The following is a 9,530-nucleotide window of genomic DNA, read 5'->3' as shown; positions in this document are numbered from 1 at the left end:
TTTTGAGATTAGCTTTCTCTTACGGCCACACCGGCCTGAGTACGCCTGATCTCGTCCGATCTCGGAAGCTAAGCAGGGTCGGGCTTGGTTAGTACTTGGATGGGAGACCGCCTGGGAATACCAGGTGCTGTAAGCTTTTTGTCACTGCCTTGTGGAATTTCAACTCTTTGTCCGTTTTTTCCCACAAGGCTGAAATATGTGCCCTCGCTTTGAAATAAGTAAGCAAGGTTAGTTTGTATTTCATCCAACAATCTGTGCTACAAATTATGGCTACAGTATATGCAATTTCTTCCACTTTTTGAGATTAGCTTTTAATCGCTTACGGCCACACCGGCCTGAGTACGCCTGATCTCGTCCGATCTCGGAAGCTAAGCAGGGTCGGGCTTGGTTAGTACTTGGATGGGAGACCGCCTGGGAATACCAGGTGCTGTAAGCTTTTTGTCACTGCCTTGTGGAATTTCAACTCTTTGTCCGTTTTTTCCCACAAGGCTGAAATATGTGCCCTCGCTTTGAAATAAGTAAGCAAGGTTAGTTTGTATTTCATCCAACAATCTGTGCTACAAATTATGGCTACAGTATATGCAATTTCATCCACTTTTTGAGATTTAATCAGGCTTTGACTTTACATAGTGCTTACGGCCACACCGGCCTGAGTACGCCTGATCTCGTCCGATCTCGGAAGCTAAGCAGGGTCGGGCTTGGTTAGTACTTGGATGGGAGACCGCCTGGGAATACCAGGTGCTGTAAGCTTTTTGTCACTGCCTTGTGGAATTTCAACTCTTTGTCCGTTTTTTCCCACAAGGCTGAAATATGTGCCCTCGCTTTGAAATAAGTAAGCAAGGTTAGTTTGTATTTCATCCAACAATCTGTGCTACAAATTATGGCTACAGTATATGCAATTTCTTCCACTTTTTGAGTGACACAAAGATGCTTATCTAAATGGTGAAAATGCAACAGCTGTTAATCAGGCTCACTTTGACTTTACATAGTGCACCAAGAGATAGTTTCTCGCTTACGGCCACACCGGCCTGAGTACGCCTGATCTCGTCCGATCTCGGAAGCTAAGCAGGGTCGGGCTTGGTTAGTACTTGGATGGGAGACCGCCTGGGAATACCAGGTGCTGTAAGCTTTTTGTCACTGCCTTGTGGAATTTCAACTCTTTGTCCGTTTTTTCCCACAAGGCTGAAATATGTGCCCTCGCTTTGAAATAAGTAAGCAAGGTTAGTTTGTATTTCATCCAACAATCTGTGCTACAAATTATGGCTACAGTATATGCAATTTCTTCCACTTTTTGAGATTAGCTTTCGCTTCGGCCACACCGGCCTGAGTACGCCTGATCTCGTCCGATCTCGGAAGCTAAGCAGGGTCGGGCTTGGTTAGTACTTGGATGGGAGACCGCCTGGGAATACCAGGTGCTGTAAGCTTTTTGTCACTGCCTTGTGGAATTTCAACTCTTTGTCCGTTTTTTCCCACAAGGCTGAAATATGTGCCCTCGCTTTGAAATAAGTAAGCAAGGTTAGTTTGTATTTCATCCAACAATCTGTGCTACAAATTATGGCTACAGTATATGCAATTTCATCCACTTTTTGAGATTAGCTTTTCGCTTACGGCCACACCGGCCTGAGTACGCCTGATCTCGTCCGATCTCGGAAGCTAAGCAGGGTCGGGCTTGGTTAGTACTTGGATGGGAGACCGCCTGGGAATACCAGGTGCTGTAAGCTTTTTGTCACTGCCTTGTGGAATTTCAACTCTTTGTCCGTTTTTTCCCACAAGGCTGAAATATGTGCCCTCGCTTTGACATAAGTAAGCAAGGTTAGTTTGTATTTCATCCAACAATCTGTGCTACAAATTATGGCTACAGTATATGCAATTTCATCCACTTTTTGAGATTAGCTTTTGACTTTACATAGCTTACGGCCACACCGGCCTGAGTACGCCTGATCTCGTCCGATCTCGGAAGCTAAGCAGGGTCGGGCTTGGTTAGTACTTGGATGGGAGACCGCCTGGGAATACCAGGTGCTGTAAGCTTTTTGTCACTGCCTTGTGGAATTTCAACTCTTTGTCCGTTTTTTCCCACAAGGCTGAAATATGTGCCCTCGCTTTGAAATAAGTAAGCAAGGTTAGTTTGTATTTCATCCAACAATCTGTGCTACAAATTATGGCTACAGTATATGCAATTTCATCCACTTTTTGAGATTTAATCAGGCTCACTTTGACTTTACATAGTGCACCAAGAGATAGTTTCTCGCTTACGGCCACACCGGCCTGAGTACGCCTGATCTCGTCCGATCTCGGAAGCTAAGCAGGGTCGGGCTTGGTTAGTACTTGGATGGGAGACCGCCTGGGAATACCAGGTGCTGTAAGCTTTTTGTCACTGCCTTGTGGAATTTCAACTCTTTGTCCGTTTTTTCCCACAAGGCTGAAATATGTGCCCTCGCTTTGAAATAAGTAAGCAAGGTTAGTTTGTATTTCATCCAACAATCTGTGCTACAAATTATGGCTACAGTATATGCAATTTCTTCCACTTTTTGAGTGACACAAAGATGCTTATCTAAATGGTGAAAATGCAACAGCTGTTAATCAGGCTCACTTTGACTTTACATAGTGCACCAAGAGATAGTTTCTCGCTTACGGCCACACCGGCCTGAGTACGCCTGATCTCGTCCGATCTCGGAAGCTAAGCAGGGTCGGGCTTGGTTAGTACTTGGATGGGAGACCGCCTGGGAATACCAGGTGCTGTAAGCTTTTTGTCACTGCCTTGTGGAATTTCAACTCTTTGTCCGTTTTTTCCCACAAGGCTGAAATATGTGCCCTCGCTTTGAAATAAGTAAGCAAGGTTAGTTTGTATTTCATCCAACAATCTGTGCTACAAATTATGGCTACAGTATATGCAATTTCATCCACTTTTTGAGATTTAATCAGCTTTTGACTTTACATAGTGCTTACGGCCACACCGGCCTGAGTACGCCTGATCTCGTCCGATCTCGGAAGCTAAGCAGGGTCGGGCTTGGTTAGTACTTGGATGGGAGACCGCCTGGGAATACCAGGTGCTGTAAGCTTTTTGTCACTGCCTTGTGGAATTTCAACTCTTTGTCCGTTTTTTCCCACAAGGCTGAAATATGTGCCCTCGCTTTGAAATAAGTAAGCAAGGTTAGTTTGTATTTCATCCAACAATCTGTGCTACAAATTATGGCTACAGTATATGCAATTTCATCCACTTTTTGAGATTAGCTTTTGACGCTTACGGCCACACCGGCCTGAGTACGCCTGATCTCGTCCGATCTCGGAAGCTAAGCAGGGTCGGGCTTGGTTAGTACTTGGATGGGAGACCGCCTGGGAATACCAGGTGCTGTAAGCTTTTTGTCACTGCCTTGTGGAATTTCAACTCTTTGTCCGTTTTTTCCCACAAGGCTGAAATATGTGCCCTCGCTTTGAAATAAGTAAGCAAGGTTAGTTTGTATTTCATCCAACAATCTGTGCTACAAATTATGGCTACAGTATATGCAATTTCATCCACTTTTTGAGATTAGCTCACTTTGACTTTACATAGTGCTTACGGCCACACCGGCCTGAGTACGCCTGATCTCGTCCGATCTCGGAAGCTAAGCAGGGTCGGGCTTGGTTAGTACTTGGATGGGAGACCGCCTGGGAATACCAGGTGCTGTAAGCTTTTTGTCACTGCCTTGTGGAATTTCAACTCTTTGTCCGTTTTTTCCCACAAGGCTGAAATATGTGCCCTCGCTTTGAAATAAGTAAGCAAGGTTAGTTTGTATTTCATCCAACAATCTGTGCTACAAATTATGGCTACAGTATATGCAATTTCATCCACTTTTTGAGATTAGCTTTCGCTTACGGCCACACCGGCCTGAGTACGCCTGATCTCGTCCGATCTCGGAAGCTAAGCAGGGTCGGGCTTGGTTAGTACTTGGATGGGAGACCGCCTGGGAATACCAGGTGCTGTAAGCTTTTTGTCACTGCCTTGTGGAATTTCAACTCTTTGTCCGTTTTTTCCCACAAGGCTGAAATATGTGCCCTCGCTTTGACATAAGTAAGCAAGGTTAGTTTGTATTTCATCCAACAATCTGTGCTACAAATTATGGCTACAGTATATGCAATTTCATCCACTTTTTGAGATTAGTTTCTCGCTTACGGCCACACCGGCCTGAGTACGCCTGATCTCGTCCGATCTCGGAAGCTAAGCAGGGTCGGGCTTGGTTAGTACTTGGATGGGAGACCGCCTGGGAATACCAGGTGCTGTAAGCTTTTTGTCACTGCCTTGTGGAATTTCAACTCTTTGTCCGTTTTTTCCCACAAGGCTGAAATATGTGCCCTCGCTTTGAAATAAGTAAGCAAGGTTAGTTTGTATTTCATCCAACAATCTGTGCTACAAATTATGGCTACAGTATATGCAATTTCTTCCACTTTTTGAGTGACACAAAGATGCTTATCTAAATGGTGAAAATGCAACAGCTGTTAATCAGGCTCACTTTGACTTTACATAGTGCACCAAGAGATAGTTTCTCGCTTACGGCCACACCGGCCTGAGTACGCCTGATCTCGTCCGATCTCGGAAGCTAAGCAGGGTCGGGCTTGGTTAGTACTTGGATGGGAGACCGCCTGGGAATACCAGGTGCTGTAAGCTTTTTGTCACTGCCTTGTGGAATTTCAACTCTTTGTCCGTTTTTTCCCACAAGGCTGAAATATGTGCCCTCGCTTTGAAATAAGTAAGCAAGGTTAGTTTGTATTTCATCCAACAATCTGTGCTACAAATTATGGCTACAGTATATGCAATTTCTTCCACTTTTTGAGATTAGCTCACAAGGCTGAAATATGTGCCCTCGCTTTGACAATAAGTAAGCAAGGTTAGTTTGTATTTCAACAGCTGTTACAAATTATGGCTCACTTATGAATTTACATAGTGCACTTTTTGAGATTAGTTTCTCGCTTACGGCCACACCGGCCTGAGTACGCCTGATCTCGTCCGATCTCGGAAGCTAAGCAGGGTCGGGCTTGGTTAGTACTTGGATGGGAGACCGCCTGGGAATACCAGGTGCTGTAAGCTTTTTGTCACTGCCTTGTGGAATTTCAACTCTTTGTCCGTTTTTTCCCACAAGGCTGAAATATGTGCCCTCGCTTTGAAATAAGTAAGCAAGGTTAGTTTGTATTTCATCCAACAATCTGTGCTACAAATTATGGCTACAGTATATGCAATTTCTTCCACTTTTTGAGTGACACAAAGATGCTTATCTAAATGGTGAAAATGCAACAGCTGTTAATCAGGCTCACTTTGACTTTACATAGTGCACCAAGAGATAGTTTCTCGCTTACGGCCACACCGGCCTGAGTACGCCTGATCTCGTCCGATCTCGGAAGCTAAGCAGGGTCGGGCTTGGTTAGTACTTGGATGGGAGACCGCCTGGGAATACCAGGTGCTGTAAGCTTTTTGTCACTGCCTTGTGGAATTTCAACTCTTTGTCCGTTTTTTCCCACAAGGCTGAAATATGTGCCCTCGCTTTGAAATAAGTAAGCAAGGTTAGTTTGTATTTCATCCAACAATCTGTGCTACAAATTATGGCTACAGTATATGCAATTTCTTCCACTTTTTGAGTGACACAAAGATGCTTATCTAAATGGTGAAAATGCAACAGCTGTTAATCAGGCTCACTTTGACTTTACATAGTGCACCAAGAGATAGTTTCTCGCTTACGGCCACACCGGCCTGAGTACGCCTGATCTCGTCCGATCTCGGAAGCTAAGCAGGGTCGGGCTTGGTTAGTACTTGGATGGGAGACCGCCTGGGAATACCAGGTGCTGTAAGCTTTTTGTCACTGCCTTGTGGAATTTCAACTCTTTGTCCGTTTTTTCCCACAAGGCTGAAATATGTGCCCTCGCTTTGAAATAAGTAAGCAAGGTTAGTTTGTATTTCATCCAACAATCTGTGCTACAAATTATGGCTACAGTATATGCAATTTCTTCCACTTTTTGAGTGACACAAAGATGCTTATCTAAATGGTGAAAATGCAACAGCTGTTAATCAGGCTCACTTTGACTTTACATAGTGCACCAAGAGATAGTTTCTCGCTTACGGCCACACCGGCCTGAGTACGCCTGATCTCGTCCGATCTCGGAAGCTAAGCAGGGTCGGGCTTGGTTAGTACTTGGATGGGAGACCGCCTGGGAATACCAGGTGCTGTAAGCTTTTTGTCACTGCCTTGTGGAATTTCAACTCTTTGTCCGTTTTTTCCCACAAGGCTGAAATATGTGCCCTCGCTTTGAAATAAGTAAGCAAGGTTAGTTTGTATTTCATCCAACAATCTGTGCTACAAATTATGGCTACAGTATATGCAATTTCATCCACTTTTTGAGATTAGCTTTCGCTTACGGCCACACCGGCCTGAGTACGCCTGATCTCGTCCGATCTCGGAAGCTAAGCAGGGTCGGGCTTGGTTAGTACTTGGATGGGAGACCGCCTGGGAATACCAGGTGCTGTAAGCTTTTTGTCACTGCCTTGTGGAATTTCAACTCTTTGTCCGTTTTTTCCCAGGCTGAAATATGTGCCCTCGCTTTGACTAAGTAAGCAAGGTTAGTTTGTATTTCATCCAACAATCTGTGCTACAAATTATGGCTACAGTATATGCAATTTCATCCACTTTTTGAGATTTCTTTCGCTTACGGCCACACCGGCCTGAGTACGCCTGATCTCGTCCGATCTCGGAAGCTAAGCAGGGTCGGGCTTGGTTAGTACTGGATGGGAGACCGCCTGGGAATACCAGGTGCTGTAAGCTTTTTGTCACTGCCTTGTGGAATTTCAACTCTTTGTCCGTTTTTTCCCACAAGGCTGAAATATGTGCCCTCGCTTTGAAATAAGTAAGCAAGGTTAGTTTGTATTTCATCCAACAATCTGTGCTACAAATTATGGCTACAGTATATGCAATTTCATCCACTTTTTGAGATTTAGCTTTCTTTACATAGCTTACGGCCACACCGGCCTGAGTACGCCTGATCTCGTCCGATCTCGGAAGCTAAGCAGGGTCGGGCTTGGTTAGTACTTGGATGGGAGACCGCCTGGGAATACCAGGTGCTGTAAGCTTTTTGTCACTGCCTTGTGGAATTTCAACTCTTTGTCCGTTTTTTCCCACAAGGCTGAAATATGTGCCCTCGCTTTGACTAAGTAAGCAAGGTTAGTTTGTATTTCATCCAACAATCTGTGCTACAAATTATGGCTACAGTATATGCAATTTCATCCACTTTTTGAGATTTATCTAGCTTTCGCTTACGGCCACACCGGCCTGAGTACGCCTGATCTCGTCCGATCTCGGAAGCTAAGCAGGGTCGGGCTTGGTTAGTACTTGGATGGGAGACCGCCTGGGAATACCAGGTGCTGTAAGCTTTTTGTCACTGCCTTGTGGAATTTCAACTCTTTGTCCGTTTTTTCCCACAAGGCTGAAATATGTGCCCTCGCTTTGACATAAGTAAGCAAGGTTAGTTTGTATTTCATCCAACAATCTGTGCTACAAATTATGGCTACAGTATATGCAATTTCATCCACTTTTTGAGATTAGCTTTCGCTTACGGCCACACCGGCCTGAGTACGGCCACACCGGCCTGTACGCCTGATCTCGTCCGATCTCGGAAGCTAAGCAGGGTCGGGCTTGGTTAGTACTTGGATGGGAGACCGCCTGGGAATACCAGGTGCTGTAAGCTTTTTGTCACTGCCTTGTGGAATTTCAACTCTTTGTCCGTTTTTTCCCACAAGGCTGAAATATGTGCCCTCGCTTTGAAATAAGTAAGCAAGGTTAGTTTGTATTTCATCCAACAATCTGTGCTACAAATTATGGCTACAGTATATGCAATTTCATCCACTTTTTGAGATTAGCTTTTCGCTTACGGCCACACCGGCCTGAGTACGCCTGATCTCGTCCGATCTCGGAAGCTAAGCAGGGTCGGGCTTGGTTAGTACTTGGATGGGAGACCGCCTGGGAATACCAGGTGCTGTAAGCTTTTTGTCACTGCCTTGTGGAATTTCAACTCTTTGTCCGTTTTTTCCCACAAGGCTGAAATATGTGCCCTCGCTTTGACATAAGTAAGCAAGGTTAGTTTGTATTTCATCCAACAATCTGTGCTACAAATTATGGCTACAGTATATGCACTTTCATCCACTTTTTGAGATTAGCTTTCGCTTACGGCCACACCGGCCTGAGTACGCCTGATCTCGTCCGATCTCGGAAGCTAAGCAGGGTCGGGCTTGGTTAGTACTTGGATGGGAGACCGCCTGGGAATACCAGGTGCTGTAAGCTTTTTGTCACTGCCTTGTGGAATTTCAACTCTTTGTCCGTTTTTTCCCACAAGGCTGAAATATGTGCCCTCGCTTTGAAATAAGTAAGCAAGGTTAGTTTGTATTTCATCCAACAATCTGTGCTACAAATTATGGCTACAGTATATGCAATTTCTTCCACTTTTTGAGTGACACAAAGATGCTTATCTAAATGGTGAAAATGCAACAGCTGTTAATCAGGCTCACTTTGACTTTACATAGTGCACCAAGAGATAGTTTCTCGCTTACGGCCACACCGGCCTGAGTACGCCTGATCTCGTCCGATCTCGGAAGCTAAGCAGGGTCGGGCTTGGTTAGTACTTGGATGGGAGACCGCCTGGGAATACCAGGTGCTGTAAGCTTTTTGTCACTGCCTTGTGGAATTTCAACTCTTTGTCCGTTTTTTCCCACAAGGCTGAAATATGTGCCCTCGCTTTGAAATAAGTAAGCAAGGTTAGTTTGTATTTCATCCAACAATCTGTGCTACAAATTATGGCTACAGTATATGCAATTTCTTCCACTTTTTGAAATGGTGAAAATGCAACAGCTGTTAATCAGGCTCACTTTGACTTTACATAGTGCACCAAGAGATAGTTTCTCGCGGCCACACCGGCCTGAGTACGCCTGATCTCGTCCGATCTCGGAAGCTAAGCAGGGTCGGGCTTGGTTAGTACTTGGATGGGAGACCGCCTGGGAATACCAGGTGCTGTAAGCTTTTTGTCACTGCCTTGTGGAATTTCAACTCTTTGTCCGTTTTTTCCCACAAGGCTGAAATATGTGCCCTCGCTTTGAAATAAGTAAGCAAGGTTAGTTTGTATTTCATCCAACAATCTGTGCTACAAATTATGGCTACAGTATATGCAATTTCTTCCACTTTTTGAGTGACACAAAGATGCTTATCTAAATGGTGAAAATGCAACAGCTGTTAATCAGGCTCACTTTGACTTTACATAGTGCACCAAGAGATAGTTTCTCGCTTACGGCCACACCGGCCTGAGTACGCCTGATCTCGTCCGATCTCGGAAGCTAAGCAGGGTCGGGCTTGGTTAGTACTTGGATGGGAGACCGCCTGGGAATACCAGGTGCTGTAAGCTTTTTGTCACTGCCTTGTGGAATTTCAACTCTTTGTCCGTTTTTTCCCACAAGGCTGAAATATGTGCCCTCGCTTTGAAATAAGTAAGCAAGGTTAGTTTGTATTTCATCCAACAATCTGTGC

General features: G+C 44.9%; 26 non-coding genes and 3 pseudogenes across 26 annotated transcripts; all 29 read left to right on the top strand.

Annotated features, from left to right (window-relative positions):
* The first annotated feature begins 17 nt into the window (after window positions 1-17).
* LOC139399328 (5S ribosomal RNA) lies at window positions 18-136 on the top strand. The gene has a single exon (XR_011632021.1). It is a non-coding gene; the product is annotated as a 5S ribosomal RNA (ribosomal RNA).
* Window positions 137-317: 181 nt separating this feature from the next.
* Window positions 318-436, top strand: LOC139399278 (5S ribosomal RNA). Its single transcript, XR_011631971.1, has one exon. It is a non-coding gene; the product is annotated as a 5S ribosomal RNA (ribosomal RNA).
* Window positions 437-631: 195 nt separating this feature from the next.
* On the top strand, window positions 632-750 carry LOC139399277 (5S ribosomal RNA). Its single transcript, XR_011631970.1, has one exon. It is a non-coding gene; the product is annotated as a 5S ribosomal RNA (ribosomal RNA).
* A 260-nt stretch (window positions 751-1,010) lies between these two features.
* On the top strand, window positions 1,011-1,129 carry LOC139399276 (5S ribosomal RNA). The gene has a single exon (XR_011631969.1). It is a non-coding gene; the product is annotated as a 5S ribosomal RNA (ribosomal RNA).
* Window positions 1,130-1,306: 177 nt separating this feature from the next.
* On the top strand, window positions 1,307-1,424 carry LOC139399340 (5S ribosomal RNA; annotated as a pseudogene).
* A 178-nt stretch (window positions 1,425-1,602) lies between these two features.
* On the top strand, window positions 1,603-1,721 carry LOC139399274 (5S ribosomal RNA). Its single transcript, XR_011631967.1, has one exon. It is a non-coding gene; the product is annotated as a 5S ribosomal RNA (ribosomal RNA).
* A 188-nt stretch (window positions 1,722-1,909) lies between these two features.
* On the top strand, window positions 1,910-2,028 carry LOC139399273 (5S ribosomal RNA). The gene has a single exon (XR_011631966.1). It is a non-coding gene; the product is annotated as a 5S ribosomal RNA (ribosomal RNA).
* A 219-nt stretch (window positions 2,029-2,247) lies between these two features.
* LOC139399272 (5S ribosomal RNA) lies at window positions 2,248-2,366 on the top strand. Its single transcript, XR_011631965.1, has one exon. It is a non-coding gene; the product is annotated as a 5S ribosomal RNA (ribosomal RNA).
* Window positions 2,367-2,626: 260 nt separating this feature from the next.
* On the top strand, window positions 2,627-2,745 carry LOC139399271 (5S ribosomal RNA). The gene has a single exon (XR_011631964.1). It is a non-coding gene; the product is annotated as a 5S ribosomal RNA (ribosomal RNA).
* Window positions 2,746-2,940: 195 nt separating this feature from the next.
* On the top strand, window positions 2,941-3,059 carry LOC139399270 (5S ribosomal RNA). Its single transcript, XR_011631963.1, has one exon. It is a non-coding gene; the product is annotated as a 5S ribosomal RNA (ribosomal RNA).
* Window positions 3,060-3,239: 180 nt separating this feature from the next.
* On the top strand, window positions 3,240-3,358 carry LOC139399269 (5S ribosomal RNA). The gene has a single exon (XR_011631962.1). It is a non-coding gene; the product is annotated as a 5S ribosomal RNA (ribosomal RNA).
* A 193-nt stretch (window positions 3,359-3,551) lies between these two features.
* On the top strand, window positions 3,552-3,670 carry LOC139399268 (5S ribosomal RNA). Its single transcript, XR_011631961.1, has one exon. It is a non-coding gene; the product is annotated as a 5S ribosomal RNA (ribosomal RNA).
* A 177-nt stretch (window positions 3,671-3,847) lies between these two features.
* Window positions 3,848-3,966, top strand: LOC139399267 (5S ribosomal RNA). The gene has a single exon (XR_011631960.1). It is a non-coding gene; the product is annotated as a 5S ribosomal RNA (ribosomal RNA).
* A 178-nt stretch (window positions 3,967-4,144) lies between these two features.
* Window positions 4,145-4,263, top strand: LOC139399266 (5S ribosomal RNA). The gene has a single exon (XR_011631959.1). It is a non-coding gene; the product is annotated as a 5S ribosomal RNA (ribosomal RNA).
* A 260-nt stretch (window positions 4,264-4,523) lies between these two features.
* Window positions 4,524-4,642, top strand: LOC139399265 (5S ribosomal RNA). Its single transcript, XR_011631958.1, has one exon. It is a non-coding gene; the product is annotated as a 5S ribosomal RNA (ribosomal RNA).
* Window positions 4,643-4,943: 301 nt separating this feature from the next.
* On the top strand, window positions 4,944-5,062 carry LOC139399263 (5S ribosomal RNA). Its single transcript, XR_011631956.1, has one exon. It is a non-coding gene; the product is annotated as a 5S ribosomal RNA (ribosomal RNA).
* A 260-nt stretch (window positions 5,063-5,322) lies between these two features.
* Window positions 5,323-5,441, top strand: LOC139399262 (5S ribosomal RNA). The gene has a single exon (XR_011631955.1). It is a non-coding gene; the product is annotated as a 5S ribosomal RNA (ribosomal RNA).
* A 260-nt stretch (window positions 5,442-5,701) lies between these two features.
* On the top strand, window positions 5,702-5,820 carry LOC139399261 (5S ribosomal RNA). The gene has a single exon (XR_011631954.1). It is a non-coding gene; the product is annotated as a 5S ribosomal RNA (ribosomal RNA).
* Window positions 5,821-6,080: 260 nt separating this feature from the next.
* On the top strand, window positions 6,081-6,199 carry LOC139399260 (5S ribosomal RNA). Its single transcript, XR_011631953.1, has one exon. It is a non-coding gene; the product is annotated as a 5S ribosomal RNA (ribosomal RNA).
* Window positions 6,200-6,376: 177 nt separating this feature from the next.
* Window positions 6,377-6,495, top strand: LOC139399259 (5S ribosomal RNA). Its single transcript, XR_011631952.1, has one exon. It is a non-coding gene; the product is annotated as a 5S ribosomal RNA (ribosomal RNA).
* Window positions 6,496-6,667: 172 nt separating this feature from the next.
* Window positions 6,668-6,785, top strand: LOC139399334 (5S ribosomal RNA). Its single transcript, XR_011632027.1, has one exon. It is a non-coding gene; the product is annotated as a 5S ribosomal RNA (ribosomal RNA).
* A 186-nt stretch (window positions 6,786-6,971) lies between these two features.
* LOC139399384 (5S ribosomal RNA) lies at window positions 6,972-7,090 on the top strand. The gene has a single exon (XR_011632070.1). It is a non-coding gene; the product is annotated as a 5S ribosomal RNA (ribosomal RNA).
* Window positions 7,091-7,271: 181 nt separating this feature from the next.
* On the top strand, window positions 7,272-7,390 carry LOC139399383 (5S ribosomal RNA). Its single transcript, XR_011632069.1, has one exon. It is a non-coding gene; the product is annotated as a 5S ribosomal RNA (ribosomal RNA).
* A 197-nt stretch (window positions 7,391-7,587) lies between these two features.
* On the top strand, window positions 7,588-7,704 carry LOC139399343 (5S ribosomal RNA; annotated as a pseudogene).
* Window positions 7,705-7,882: 178 nt separating this feature from the next.
* LOC139399382 (5S ribosomal RNA) lies at window positions 7,883-8,001 on the top strand. Its single transcript, XR_011632068.1, has one exon. It is a non-coding gene; the product is annotated as a 5S ribosomal RNA (ribosomal RNA).
* A 177-nt stretch (window positions 8,002-8,178) lies between these two features.
* LOC139399381 (5S ribosomal RNA) lies at window positions 8,179-8,297 on the top strand. Its single transcript, XR_011632067.1, has one exon. It is a non-coding gene; the product is annotated as a 5S ribosomal RNA (ribosomal RNA).
* Window positions 8,298-8,557: 260 nt separating this feature from the next.
* LOC139399380 (5S ribosomal RNA) lies at window positions 8,558-8,676 on the top strand. Its single transcript, XR_011632066.1, has one exon. It is a non-coding gene; the product is annotated as a 5S ribosomal RNA (ribosomal RNA).
* Window positions 8,677-8,910: 234 nt separating this feature from the next.
* Window positions 8,911-9,029, top strand: LOC139399337 (5S ribosomal RNA; annotated as a pseudogene).
* Window positions 9,030-9,289: 260 nt separating this feature from the next.
* On the top strand, window positions 9,290-9,408 carry LOC139399378 (5S ribosomal RNA). Its single transcript, XR_011632064.1, has one exon. It is a non-coding gene; the product is annotated as a 5S ribosomal RNA (ribosomal RNA).
* Window positions 9,409-9,530: the final 122 nt, after the last annotated feature.

This window comes from Oncorhynchus clarkii, unplaced genomic scaffold (genome assembly GCF_045791955.1).
Source record: "Oncorhynchus clarkii lewisi isolate Uvic-CL-2024 unplaced genomic scaffold, UVic_Ocla_1.0 unplaced_contig_1119_pilon_pilon, whole genome shotgun sequence".
Classification (NCBI taxonomy): domain Eukaryota; kingdom Metazoa; phylum Chordata; class Actinopteri; order Salmoniformes; family Salmonidae; genus Oncorhynchus; species Oncorhynchus clarkii.
Note: the sequence above shows the minus strand (reverse complement) of the source record. Positions and strands in the feature narration are given on the sequence as shown.